A 15626-nucleotide genomic window follows, 5' to 3' on the forward strand; every position below is an offset into this window, starting at 1 on the left:
CAGTGGCTGTTTTGGCAGAGGCTGTGGGGCCCTAGTCACGCCAATGCACCGTAAGTATTTCTGGGCACCTACCTGCCAAGCGTGGGGTCTGCATAGCCACCATCTGCAGACACCCTGGCTCATCACTGCACTATTGAACCTCGCATTGCACAGACTTTCTTTCCATGGTGCGGTGCTCCTGCAGTTTTCCCCCATTTCACTAAGTGATACCAGCATGCCCTCAACTCTCAGAGTCATTATATGACTCCTCTGTTTCCCTCACCTTCAATGTTGGTTTATTGCCAAGTCTTACTGATGGCACTCCGTCTGAAATATATCTGAAAATCTGCCTGCTACTCATTCCCATTCAGCCTTCATTGGCTCTTGCTGGATAAATATAATGACCTTGAACTGTACATTGAATTTTTAATCTTGCATTTGAATACAGTTCTGGCTGTCTCCGAGTTTCCCTTCCCCTACCTCAAAAGGGAGTTGCAACTGCAAGTGAAGTATATCCTGCTCTATAGGTTTAGAAATGGAACCACCACTGAAATACATGTTCCCAGTCTCCCAGCACCTTGAGATCAAAGGAAAAAAACCCAACCAATCAAAATCTTACATGCCTCATGAACTGGAAACTCCAGAACTACTGAGATTTTCATACAGGTCTACTCTTACTTCATTATGGTCACCTCTAGTTTACAACTATATGTATGTTTAACCATTTCAGTTTATGAGGTTTTTTTTTTTAACCATCACATGCATACTGTGTCTATTCCCTGTGACACCATCCCAAGCATAGAATTCATTCGCTTAATTAATTTACACTCATGTGTGCACATACACACACACATCTTTTTGTGTGTGGACTTTACTAAGGTTTAGTTAGAAAGGAAAGCTACAGATTTCTTGGGTACATGTGATATGATACATGCATACAATGTGTAATAATCAAATCAAGTTAAAATATCCACCACTTCAAACATTTATCATTTGTGTTAAGAACATTCCATATGTTCTCTTCTAGCTACTTTGAAATATACAATAAAGTATGGTTAACTATAGTCACCACACAGTGCTATCAAACATTAGGCCAAATTCCTTCTATGTAACTGTATTTTTGTACCCATTAACCAACTTCTCCAGGAATTTGCACAATCATTATGTATTAGTTTTAGAAAAAGAATTATTTACTTCTCATCAACAAAAACTTCAAATGAAATAACAGATACTCTTTTTCTGAGACACTCTCTGGCAATGCAACCACGCGATTTCTCCCCGGGGGGTTCGGGGCTCCTCGTCCTCCAGTCTCATGCCACCGGGCTACCCATTCCTCTCCTCTCACGCAGGGGTTTTTAGCCACATCTTTTGTTCCTTAGTTTCTGCTAATCACAGTTCTCAGGCCTTTTCTATAACTTCAGCTTATCAATGTTACTTCAAAGAAAGAAAGATTCTTCCTAAGAGGAACTCTCTTTCATCTGTTAAGATAATATGTTATTATTCTCTCTTAAAAGGGGCTGAAGATTTCCACTCATATTGAATGCTTCTAACAATTTGAGTTTGATATTTACCCTACAGTTATTTACCAATAAGTTCTTATGAGTTTGGCATCCTTTTTGTTGCTGCGATATCATAATGGTATGCAAAACCTGTCGAGAATTCTGCTCTCGTGGAGGGTAAAATCCATCCATGTGGTAGTATCAGTTACTGTTAAAGCATAACTACAAAAAGAGAAGGTTTTGCAAGAAGGGAATTCAGTCCTATGAAATCATACCACATGCAAATCTAACCTAGTTTAAAGTTTGGTGAGTTTGAAGCAGTGGTTTGCTGCTAAAGGATTAGCGACTGTCTCTCTGAGTGGTGAGGCACGTGACAAGCTCTAGTGAGTAGTATTTGCTGATTTTCATGTTGTAAATGTCCTCATTATGGCTGATTTCAAGCTATCAATGTCTGAATGTGGAGTTGGGGACAAGTGCAGTAGCCACCATCATATAGCACTTTTATTATGCAAAAATGACCTCAGGATTATAGAGTACAATGTGGTGAAAATAATTAGAAAGTAATGAGTTTTGCATATTTATTGCCTTTGTTTTTAATATACTTATGAGTTTATGTAATTTCATTTTAAATAATAGCTCTGTTGAACAATCAGCTCATAAAATGTCCGAAAATTTAACGGTCAGTCCTTGTGAGCTCATTCAAGCTGTATCTGGCACATTACTGAAGGTTGGGTGGATTTAACAGGATTTGAGGAGCACACAGAGCTAGCAGCCCATGCAAGGTCCTGTGGTGAGAGAGAGATTGGCAAGGCTGTTATGGCTTTTTGCACTTCATCTTAATAACAAGTGAAAAAGCTACAGGTTTTTAAGTAGAAGTGAAATGGTATGACTGAACTTTGGAAAGTCCTGTGGTGAGACGAGGGGATTTTCCACTGTCATTGAGTGGTTTTGTCTGAATTTGAGTAAACACCCAAGGACAAGGGTTCAGGCTCTGAATGGGGACTAGTCTTTCACATTCCATCCAACTCTGAAGTTGCATGGCAATCAAAGAAAGACGAAACTAGTAGAGGCAGAAGAGGTGAGAACTGATGAATTAAGAACCTAGAAGGGGTGTGTTGCAGCACATTATAAGTATAAATATATTAAAAAAATGACAGCAATTCGAGGACCAAAAAAAAAAAAAAAAAAAAGCCTTATCTTTAAAATAAGTAGCCACAGGAAGCCAAGTGAGTCAGGTGTTTTTTCTTTCTCTCCCTCCTCATGGGTTCCTATTTTTAAAACATCACTTCCTTGAAGTGTCAGACAATTATATCTGCTAATATATTTTTGCCAACATGATCCTAAAGAGAATAATGTGGATTATTTATGCTGCTCCCGTTTGGCGAGAGTGAATAGGACAGTAAATGCTCTGACATTTCATTTTAGGAAATTTCTGGTGCTGGAGATTTCAGAGAGCACAACCCAAGATGAAGAAGACAAACGAGCAGCTTCAACGTAGGGGGAAAATAATCCACCAGCAATTCCGAGCCCCCCTTTCAGTTATAGCTGTCATTATGGTATTGGCTTTTATTCCCCCCATCCCCAGGTGATAGCCACAGCTTCCTGTCTTCACAGCTGCTTGTCTCAGGGGTGCCTCTGCCAGACCTCTTTCATGGCAAGATTCCTGATGCCACTACAGCCCCCACGTCTGCCTATAAACCCCATGCGACAATCCACCCCTTGGTCACCAAACCCTTCAAGTCACCACCACCCTGGACATTCACGACAACAGCCCACCTTCCCCACTTCACTGCCCGTTCAGACCCTGTCCACCTCAGTCCTGGGCCAGGTTAGACTCAAGAAAAACACCTATGGAGACAGTCAAATTCCTGCCTCATTATGCATTAACCATGTTATATTTGGTAAACTGGGGAACCTCTCTTGCTCTTAGTTTTCTGATGTATAAAATGGGGATTTTTTTTCCAAGTTAGGTATTGAGAAAATGAGTGTTTCAAAGTGCCTAGCACCATCAGTGAATGACAGCACACTGCTTTCTGTGATTATTAATTTTATGCACTACCTGGTTTGCCATGCATCTGTGTGTTTTTCAAAGGCCTGCTAATTTATTCATTCTGAGCATCTGCCATATGCCAGGCACCATGCTGTCCACCTTCTTTTGCTGTCTGTAGTTGATAGGAGCTTGCTGTATTTTGTCTAGAGATGCTTTTATCACTTTTCATAGAATATTAGTTCTGTGTTGCTGCTGAACTAAGTGCCAGAGATCTACAGAGAATGCAGAGATGTGTTCCAGACCCAGAGAGTTGACATTCCTGCGTATCCATCATACATTAGTGCCATTCTCCTGAAGAGTCATTTCTGAATATATATTGCTTATGTTTACTTCCCAAAAGTGCATTTTTAAAGTTAGTCTATGGCCAACTGGCCCATTAGAGACACACATCTTTTTCTTTTCTTTTCTCTTCTTTTTCCTTTGGAGTGGAATAGGAGAAGGAGATAAACCACTACTCAATAAGCATCTACTACGTAACTGCACTTCTGTGAGTTTTATAGTCATTATCTCATTTTTCCATAAAAACAACCATATGAAAAGCCTTTCTTTACCTGATTTTATAATCAAGTTAGCTAAAAGTCAGAGAGGTTAAGGAACTGACTTCCAATCCTAGGATTTGCAAAGCCTGAACCTGGGCTTCCTGACACCAAACCTGGGCATTTTGTTGCATGCAATGCTATAAATCTATGGTTGACTGCATAGTTCCACCATTCTGGTCTTGGGCCCACACATATCCTCTCTCACAGCATTATGGCAAAAATGGTTACATTGTACTGTCAAGTGAGAGAAACCTGACATTATCCAGCTGAATCTTTCCCTCTTCTTTATTAGAGAATTCAGGTCACTTTTACTCAGAACCAGTCTGTTGAGAAGTTTGTCCTTTTTGTGATTGAGGGAAGCATAACAAAAGTAAAGTCGAACAGACTCACCATTGAAGACACAGCAATTTAGCAAGAAATATGACTAAATGACTTGCAACTGTATTCACCATGTGTCTTCTAGATTATGGCCAAATCCCAGCTGCCATCACAAACATCTTCTTTGATGTCAAAACTCCTGGTATTTTACATCAGTGCTTCTTCAGAAAGCTCGTCCCTTTCTGGCCCCCTTGTAAGGATGTTGGACTCTGGGGATCTTGGTCTATTTGATGAGTACAGTGGTCAAGGAGAGCCAGATCAGACAGAAGCACCTGCCTGCTACCTACGGGGACATGAAGTTGTTAACAGCAGCCTGTACTCTGCTGGCTCTGGGACAAAGCAGGTGAGCTGAGCTGAGGTGAGTGGTGGGGGTGGGTGGCGCATAAGCCCGACTCACAGCTGCTGTTGACATCAAACAGTCACATGTTCCCACAGTGCCTGTTGTTTGTGTCAATGAAGGGTACAGCCTGAGGTCAGGAAACTCAAGATTTCTCCCATCCGAATCTTCCTAGAGCAAGGGCAGCAAATGTGCCATTTCTTTTCTTTCTTTCTTTAGAGGCATTCTGTGTAAGATCAGGATGCTAACGCTTGGTTATGTCCATTGCAAATATCTTCTCCCAAGACGGGACTTGTCTTCTCACTGTTTTCATGGAATCTTTTGATGAAAAGAAGTTCATATTCCATTTCACATTGATTGGTGGTGGTTGCCTGCAGCATAACTTTGCAAAGAGTTCTGAGATCCTGGGCTGGCTCAGTAGGAAAGAGAACTGTGATCTATTAGAAATGTCTGACAACCATGCAGGCTCCTGGGACTGTTATTTTATAGCCCTGGAATACGCTAGCTAACTAGTCAAATGGATTTCAGCTCACATTCCTGCCAAGGTACCTATTGGATAGAGCTCTGGGAACATGCAAATGCAATGATACAAATTCGTGAAAGAAGAAGAGATAGTGCAGACTTTCAGTAAATAGTAGACACACACACACAGGAATGGTTTCTCAAGGAGAAAGGTACGTTTTACCTTCCTAGGGGTGGTGAACTAAGCTCTAGATTTGAAGGATGAATAAGTTTAAAAAGTAGAATAAAAATGGTATGTTTTCAAATATGCAAGACTAATAAGTTCTAGAGTTTTTTTATACATCATAGTGCCTATAGTCATCAATACTTTATTACGAATTTAAAAAATTAATATTAAAAAATAATATCAAATAAACAAATGAGCAAATAAAACAAAGAACACAAGAAAATTTTAGAGGTGTAGCATATATTTATTGCTTAATATTGGTATTTTTTTTTCTTGTTTGTTTTTTTGTTTTGAGACAGAGTCTCACTTTGTCACCCAGGCTGGAGTGCAGTGGCATGATCACTGCAAACTCTGCCTCCTGCGATTCCCTTTCTCAGCCTCCCAAGTAGCTGGGATTACAGGCACTCGCCACCATGCCCGGCTAATTTTTGTATTTTTAGTGGAGATGGGGTTTCACCATGTTGGCCAGGCTGGTCTCAAACTCCTGACTTCAAGTGATCAGCCTGCCTCAGCCTCCCAAAGTGCTGGGATTACAGGTGTGAGCCACTGCACCCAGCCATTGCCTTAATATTGTGGTGATGGCTCACAGGTATGTCCAAAATCATCACATTGTATACATTAAATATGGGCAGTTTATTGTATACCAATTAGGCCTCGATAATACTTTAAAAAAAAGTCAATAAATAAACATGGGCAGTGGTATGAACAGCATGGAGCATCCATGGAAGTTCAAGCTGTTTTGTGGGCCAGGGTCATTTCAGGCCGGCGTAGCCTGTGATGGGAAGAGTAAGGCTGGAGAGGCTGCTGGGGTCTATGTTGTCATGAGCGCACCTTCTCTGTGTTAAAAAGTTGAGATCTTACTCTAACAATTATGGGGTTCCTGGTCTTTGTCCTATTTATTAGCTTCAGGGTGAAATGTGTGAGATTATAAAATAAGGCTTGGCAGACAGGAAAGACAGAATAACAAGAACATGAGGCAGGACAGGCTTAGAAATTAGCAGGTGGCTAGTTAGCAGCCTCAGATCTTTCATCAAGGAGCTGGGCTCAAACTACATGTTTGGCTTTAGCAGAAGCTTCTGTTTGAGGATAGAAGACTAGCCAAGAAAGAAAGCTGGGGACTCAGTCTTTGAAAGATTGGGGATCATGGGAGTAATGGGTTATCAAAAGAGGCTTTGACCCAAGAGTTGGGGCAGCAATCTAGTTATCAATCTTGGAGCACAGGGTACAGGAAGGAGACTCGGGCTTAGACCAGTACTGGACCATCATGAGGGCAATTGTCCAGCACTTGGCAGAAGGTTGGGTAGCCAGAACAAAGCTGACCTGACACTCAGAACTTGCAGCTAATACATTACCTGTAAGCTTTGCGGAGCAAAGGGGCACATGTTGCGCCACTTCAGACATCTGAGTTTCAATCCCCACCAGGCCCTTTGTGCCCATAAGAGTTTGAATACAGCTGGCTCTGCCACAGGAGGCTAAGCAGCCTGTTCAACAGGATGAGAGTAGAGACTGGTGAGCAGCAAGGGCAGAAGAGCCCCTCCAGCGGCAGGGGGAGAACCTGCGGTTGTCTGGCCAGCTTTGCCTGCTCTGTGCTCTTGGCCTCTCCCTCATTCTCATAGCTGGGACTTCTGGAATTGAAACAGAAAAACAGGATTTAAGCAGTTCCAAAATGACAGTCCTAGGTTCACTATCAGGCAAATCTTGTGCGCTCCAGTTTTGATTAACACAGCATCTGACCCATGTCCCCAGCCTATGCCCAAATGGTTCAGGTATTGGCCAGCTTCTGAACGACCTTGGCCAAGTGTCAGGAACTCTCTGAGCACCTACTTCATCATCTACAAAACAAAGAGAATACTTCCAACTTAATAGAGTTGACATAAAGCTTTCTTAAGGATATCAGTGAAACACACATACCACCCACTACACATCTTTACTAAATGCTCAACAAATGTGATGGTTGCTACGGTGATGATGATGGTGATTATGATGCGTGCTGAACCCTTGTGAGTCAGACCTTGGTAGCCTCCTTACTTGCCCCACTTGCTTCAGAGAGAGAAGAGCGGGTGTGTGGATTAGTGAAGGAGCAAGAGTCATGGGAATAGAAGAATCCAAGGTAGAGCAGGAAGAGAAATCTAGCTAGAGAAAGAAGCGGAAGTCAAAATTAGTAGACTCTTATTTTAAATTTTTAATGACTTCTTGGTGGCTTCAAGATAAAAGTAAGTATACGATTATAATGCAAAGATAGTATTCAAATGGGGAGTTGAATGGGGAGTTCATTAGGTAAGTTGAGTTAACTCACAGGATCGATTCCTTTTCATGACATAAAACCATCTGTGTTTTGGGTATTGTGAATTGAGAACTCCCCCTTGCCCTTCTCCCAGCCTGTGTTACTTTGTCTTTATCGTTGACTCTGTATCATTAACATTTCACATATCAGATTTTATTATAATTTTGTATTTATCTCTTTTTCCCACCAGACAATGAATTCTTTGGAGGTAAGCACTACGTGTCTATTTTACCTTTGTTTCCCAGCTCAAGATAGACAATGAGGAGCTTTGTGTTTGGGAGAAGAATAAAAGTCAACTGTAGCGAAACGTCTCAGAAGTAGGATTTATAAGCAGTTCTCAAAGGATGCACATGAAAATGTAATTTCTTGGAAAAGCGGCAAACAGAAAAGAATCAAACAAACCGCAATTGTGTGTAGCAAGGATAAATATGCAATGCATCATCAATAGTATTTGTTGGGTGAATAAAAAAACCTTTTAGCCAACAATATATAAGCAGAAGAATGGAGCAGGAGTTTGAGAGATCCCTCAAGCAATAATGGAGGCCACTGGAGAGGCAAGACTGCCAAAGGCTAAGTTATTGACCCAGTATTTTTAAAATTGCCTCCGAAAAGAAACCTGAGTGAAAGAAAATAATTTGTGCAATTAGGATGTATTTTTACTTTGTGTTCCTATCTACTTCCTTCACAAGCTATTTTTGGTAAGTTTTCATTAACCTTCTAACAAAATGCCAATTAAAGCATCTTTTAATAGGCTGTGTTTAGAAGACCGAATCCAAAGAGAAAAACGTGCTAGATCAACACGTCAGTGTAGAAACCAGATTCTTAATTCTAGTTGGATAACAACTGATGTTCTCAGTTGTTTTCACCTGGGATAGCAATATATTACATGAAAACACAAACTCTCCAAGCAGTAATAAGGAATACATAATACAATACTAGTGCTGAGCTGACTTTCCTACTTTGTTTCCTGGTATCTATTTTTACGTTTAATTTTGCCTTTTTCCATCAGTTGCTCTGTTAACAGTAATTTGTTTTCCACATATTGCCAAACAACATCCCAGGTTTGTGTTTATCATATAACCTGACAGTATACTCAAGTCTGTGTTGATGTTTGAATGTTTTACATGACATCAGCATTCTCCTATTTCCGGCAATGTGAATTAAACCACACTGCATGTTTATGTTTGGATTGCAGGTGCTCTGGGTGGAGTTCCAGTTACATTTATGTCTCTTGTTGAGAAACAAGACCATAGTGAGATGAAACAAAAATTTAACTTGGTCCTACACACATTGATACGGTGTGGTTCTGTGTCCCCACCCAAGTCTCAGATCGAATTGTAATCCCCACATGCCAGGGGAGGGACCTAGTGGGAGGTGATTGGATCAAGGGGATGGAATTCCCCCATTCTGTTATCATGATAGTGAGTGAGTTCTCACGAGATAGTTTAAACATGTGGTACATCCCCCCTTGCTCTCTCTCCTGCTCCAGCATAGGAGATGGGTTTGCGTCCCCTTCGCCTTCTGCCATGATTGTAAATTTCCTGAGGCTTCCCAGTCATGCTTCCTGGTAAGCCTGTGGAACTATGGTAAGCCTGTGGAACTTTAAATCTCTTTTCTTCATAAATTACCCAGTGTGAAAATAGACTTTATAGCAGTGTGAAAATGGACTAATACAGACAGCTTTTCAGATTAATCAGATTTTGACTTTCCTTTTACTTCTGCACATCATGATACACCCTATTCTCTCTGCATTCTGTTCCTCCTCCCTTCCTTGACTGTTTAATTCCTATCCATCCACCAAGTATCCTTCAGGCATCACTCCTCCATGTCCCCACAGCACCATGTGCTGACCTCGTGAGAGAGGTCATCCCACTGAAGTGTTATTAGGGTCACTTGTCAGTCTGTCTCCATTTAACTGTAAGCTAATGAAGGCCAGGTATTTACACTATTGACTATCATATCTATACTAATAAAGGGACTGACTAATACAATAAGTGCCCAATGTATGCCTGCAAAATAAAGAAAATTTCAAAATAAGAACAGAGAGACAGATGGGCAGATATCTGCATACATAGTTTATAAATTGATATGGATGGTAAATTATACATACATGTAAATAGAAAGATAACTAGAGGGTTAGATACATAATCAATTGGAGACATAGGTATATTATGGAGACAAAGCTAAGAGGAGGGATGTGAGGATGCTAGGCCCAGGTTGCTGTCTTGTCTCATGGCTTTTTCATTCTTCATGCCCTTCCCATTCAATTCTTTGGAAAGTCCTAAGCAGTGTTCTATCATATTCATATTGAATTAGCTGGTTTCCCTCTCTACTCCCTTCCTGAAGAGATGGACAACCGAATTTTTGTTGCTGCTGTTGAATTTAATAAGCACTCAATTTTTCAAAGCTGTCTACAGCTGATCTAGTTTCCTTTCAAACTAGTATAAGAAAACAATGTTTTTGCCAGTTATACCTGACATAACATGTGTGAGGTGTTTATGTGGTAGGAGTCTATCTACTATACAGATAAGAAAACAGAAATGAGTTGTGTCAACAGGAATCACCTTTAGTCATAGCAGGGCTAGAAGGGGTGGCTCACGGGGACAGAAGGGGTCTTTTCTGCTAAATGAATTCCAACTGATGAATACAATATGTGATCAAGAAGAAATTCTCTGACACTCTGTCTGTGGCTTATATGCTGTATGTTTAATGTGAAGAATGCGTTACATTTATTTCTGATTTCTAAGGTGAAAGTAGATTTAGGCTTATTTGATGGAGAAACTCTCCAGCCTTGCAGAGTTGAACGCAGCAACCTAAGCCTAAAGGAAGTCCTGTTTTCTTTAGGAGTAAAATATGGTTTTGGTTGGAGGGCTAAGATGCAAAATTGGGTGCTTTCTGTCATGACGGCTGCCCTCCTAATCAGATATGGAATTTGGAGTTGGAAAAATAATAAAAAGTAAAAAAGTAAATAAATCCCCAAATAGGAGAGGAGTATGTGAGGTTAGTAGAGCTTAAGCTTCACCATGTTTGGAACTGTGGACAAGTCATTTTTAGTTACCTTTGGTGAGAACTAAATCTTCACCAAATATTCTTAGTGATTATTAGAATGTTTTAAGATCCTGTGAAGAAAACTACAAATTTTAATGTTTTTTTTCCTTGAAAACTATAAACTTTGCTTTATGACAAATTATTATTTTGTGGTCCAATATCACCAACGAGGCATGCAGGACTCACATTCTTCTAGGTCTTCTCCTTTTCCTGTCTCTTAATTGATCCACTATTCCTCCTCTTTCTCTCCCAAGCTCTAAACACAGGTTTCCAGTTTAGGTATTACAGAGGTATCAGTTTATCCCTTATAGACAAATTCTTAGGAGTTGCTAGAATTTGTTCATAAACCTGGGTGAAGTAAATTGACTGTAAATATTTATACTGGTGTATGGTAATATTTAAAAAGAAATGCACAATATTAGCACACCCACTCCCAAGCCTCACCTCTCCTTAACTATAACCATGGCTAAGTTGCCCAACCTCTCCTGGTCTCGGATTTCACAACTGTGAATTAAGATGCACTGGATTGCTTAAGTTCTTATAAATATTCAATGACCTAATCCAAAGAAAGTTTGTATCCAAGTGTCTAACATACGGTAAATGCTCAGAAGATGTCTGGTATTCTTAAAATAAAATTGGAATTTATCTTACCTGCTAAGAATCAGTGACAGTACTGCCCCTGATAGTTTTGTGTTTCATTGGTTTCCTGTATCTCACCTAGTCAAATTTACTTCTTAAACATTTCTGAATATTATCAGTCCTATGATATTTATAGAACAGGAAGACTTTTGAAACAGGAAATAGGAGCATTGTATCATGTATTTGATATAGTGATGGAGTGTCCTCCGCAAACCCTCTGGTTGCCACAGAGTCTAAGTCTAAGCTTGCCAGCACGGCAACCAAGACGACTCTCAATGAACTGTCTTCAGCTTCAATTTCTGTTGCTTCTCTACACAAACATTCTCTACACGAGCCGGCCAAGAATATGACTCCTCAAGCGTCCTTGGTTACCTGCTCATGTACTCCTTTATTCTAGGAGCATTTGGCCAGAGTCATCTTTCTGAAATGGAAGACTCATGTATTGTTCCTGTGTGTCAGATGGGAAGCTGATGGAAAGTCTTCAGCAGAGAAAAATTCAAAGCGATTGCAGTGACTTATGTGACTCTACAGATCCTGGCCCCAGCTCCTGTGGATATCACCTCCCACCTCTCTCCTCTTCCCTGGCTGCACTCCAACCATATTAGTTCCCTCACTTTCTTCACACTCAATAAGAATGCTCTACCTCAGGGCCTTTGGATATTCTGTTTCCTCTCCCTGGAAATACCTAATCCACAGGTTTTCACGTCTCCCTGCTTTTCTCCTACGATGGGTGGCAGGTGGACTGTCACCTTCACAGACAGGCTGTTTTCTGCGTGCACTTTATTACATAGCAACACTTCCTTTGTCCCTTTCAGTTTCCTTATGCTGCTTTATTACTTTTTTCATAGCACATCTCTCCACTAGATAAGTCTGTCTTTGTTTTTTTTGTTTGTTATGTAAGGTCCATGAGAACATGCAGTTTGTCTTATTTTATCTTCATTGCCCAGAATAGTACATTGGGTAGTATTAACCATTACCTCAGAATGACTGGACCCTCCACCGAGCTCTCTAGTGTTGTTCACAGTTTCCCCTTGTCTAGAGTTCCTTGTTACTGTGTTTAAATTTGGCTCAGCTTTTTTTCAGCTTACTGAAATCTATCATCTGTTTGAATCCTTCAGTGAACATCCTGGTCTATAGTGATCATCTGTCCCCCTACATTTCTGGAGAAATAAAAAAATTTACTTGTCAATTATCATCTGTGACTTTGTATGTACAAAGTAGATTGTTGGTTATGTAAATATGTCCTGGGGTCAGATTGCCTGGGATCAAATCTTGGCTTAGCCATTTATAAGTTGAGTGACCTTGTGCAAGTGGCATAGCGTTCCTTCACCTGTCAGAGAGAATAGGATTAGAGCCCGGTGCATTCATTTGCTGCATGACTTAAATGAGTTACATTCATCAAAGCACCATCCCTGGAACATATAAGTGCTTGGTCAACGCTTGCACTGATTTTTATCACGTACATACATTGTGTCACCAGCTAGATCAAAAGCTCTGTTCTATGTGCCATAACATCTGGCAGAGTCTTCCACACAGCAGGTAATAACTCTATTGACTTTTGGTAAAATTATTTCCCAAAAGAAATGTCAGAAGAAATGCTTAGAAAAATTATGCCAAAGCAATTATGTAAAGCTGTTTTGGGACTTAGAAAAGGTAAAGGAGAGTTTCAAAAGAAATTCCCTTTACATACTCAGTTGGAAAACATTTTCTAAGCATGCACTAAGGGCTAGCCATTGTGCTCTGTGCTCTAGAGATGCAGTGATGAAAATGACATGGATCTTTTCCATACTAGTTTGTGGGGACAAATATGTGAATGAATGGCTGTAACAGAGTGTGAAGAGGGCTAAAAGGGAGGTGTGTGCAAAGCATGATAGTGTCACAGCGGTCATTTATGGATGGGGGATGTACTGGATAGTTGCTTTTTCAGGTTGACTTAGGTAGCCTGCATTTCTGTTTCTGTGTGCCGCACGAACAATTTTGAAAATGAGAATGGCATTAAGATTGAAAATGAAATAGGGTTCCCAGGGAATAAGAGCAGAAGTGGTTTGGGGAGAATATACCAAAACTGAGTAAAACAAGAAGCACAGATTGAACCAAAATTGTTTATTTCGTTAGGTTTTGCTATAACCTAGGAAAAAAAATTCTGAAAACAGCACATCGACTAAGACAGGATTTGTTGCCTTATTGTTCTAGCATGTTGTTGATTAATTCAGTTGTTTCTGTCTTCAATGTTCTCTAATTGCAAGAATAATATGAAGATGGCATAAAACTGTAAGATAACTGTCAGGGCCATGAAAAGCAAAGCATGTTCTGGCCTCCAGGACCATGGTTTATGCCACCTGCTCTCATCTGTCTGCTCCTACCCATTATTCTGATTTCTGTCTTATCTGACAATGTCTTTCAATGACAAACACAACATTAAGGTAGGTTGAAAATGTAATTCTAACCAATACTTTTAAGAGATAAAAGAAAAAATAAGCATCTTTTACTTGAGAATTTACCTGTTCACAAGTAAATTGAGTTTCTGTTAATCTTTGTATATGTGTGGCTGGTGTGCCTACTGTTAGCTTAAATTGATACAAGATCAAGATATAAAATCAATTACATTTCTATATACTAGCAATAAACAATATGAAAAATAAACTAATAAAACAATTCCATTTACCATAGCATTAAAAAGATTAAAATACTAAGAAATTAACTTAACAAAAGAAGTGCAATACTTACACATGAAACTATAAAACTTTACTGAAAGAAGTTAAAGAAGATTCTTTAATTTAGGTAAATTAAAGAAAAATCTTTAATAAAGGGAAAACTATTTTATGTTCATGCCTCAGAAGACTTAATATTGCTAAGGTGGCAATACTCCCAAAATTGATCTACAGATTCAATAAAATCTCTATCAAAATCTCAGGTAATTTCTTTTGAAGAAATTAAGCTGATTATAAAATCTATATGGAAAATCAAGAAGCCCAGATTGGAAGAAAAAATTCTAAGAACAAACAAAGTTCAATAACTCACATGTTTTGATTTAAAAACTTACTATAATTCTATTGTAATCAAGATAGTGTGGTGCTGGCATAAGAATGGAAACAGAATAATGGAATAGAATCAAGGATGCAAAAATAAACCTTTACATTTATCACAAAATTAAAAAATTATTTTTCAAAGGGCACCAGCAAGAATGTGAAGAGACAAACCACAAAATGAAAAAATATCTATTTGTAAATTATCTAGTAAGGAATTTGTATTACATAAAAATATTTTAACCCAACAATGAAAAGGCAAGTAACCCAATCAAAAAGATGAGCAAATAATCTAAATAGACATTTCTCCAAATAAATATTATTTCTCCAAGGAAGATATACAACTGACCAAAAAATACACAAAAGTAATGCTCAAATGTCATTATTCATTAGGGAGATGTATATCAAAATCACAATGAGTTACCACTTCACACTCATTAGGATGGTTAAAATTAAAAAGACAAGTATAAACAAGGATGTGGAGAAAATATTAAGCAGAGTTATCACCTACAGATTCCATTTCTGGATATAAAACACTTGGACATAAATGTTCATAGCAGCATTATTTGCATTAGCCAAAAGTGGAAGCAACCCAAATGTTCATCAGTTAATGAACAGACAAACAAAATGTGATATATCCATACTAGGGGATGTTAGAAAGTCATAAAAGTGAATGAAGTACCCATGCGTGTTACAACATGAATAAACCTTGAAAACATGTAAAGTGAAAGAAGCCAGTCACAAAATACCACATATCACATGAGTCCATTTCCATGAAATGTCCGTAACAGGCAAATCTATAGAGTCAAGAGGTAGATTGGAGGTTGTTTGGAAGAAGTAGTTAGGGGAATAGGGAGTGACTGGTAATTGGTACAGGATTTTTTAAGGGGTAATGAAATGTTTTAAAATAAAATAGTCATAATTGTTGCACGACTCTGAGTATACTAAAAATCACTGGATTGTACACTTTGACACAGTGAATTTTCTGACCTACAAATTGTACCTCAATAAAGCTGTTATTTCAAAACCTTGCATAAATTGAGTTGAAAACAGTGGCAGCATTAGAATCCTAGACTCCTAAGATCTGAATGAATTTTGAGCATCTTCTAGGACAATGATCTTCAGTTGCTTGAATCCTCTCCTGAAAAATGTTTTATCT

The sequence above is a fragment of the Mandrillus leucophaeus genome, unplaced genomic scaffold (assembly GCF_000951045.1).
Source record: "Mandrillus leucophaeus isolate KB7577 unplaced genomic scaffold, Mleu.le_1.0 Scaffold317, whole genome shotgun sequence".
NCBI classification, from domain to species: Eukaryota; Metazoa; Chordata; class Mammalia; order Primates; family Cercopithecidae; genus Mandrillus; species Mandrillus leucophaeus.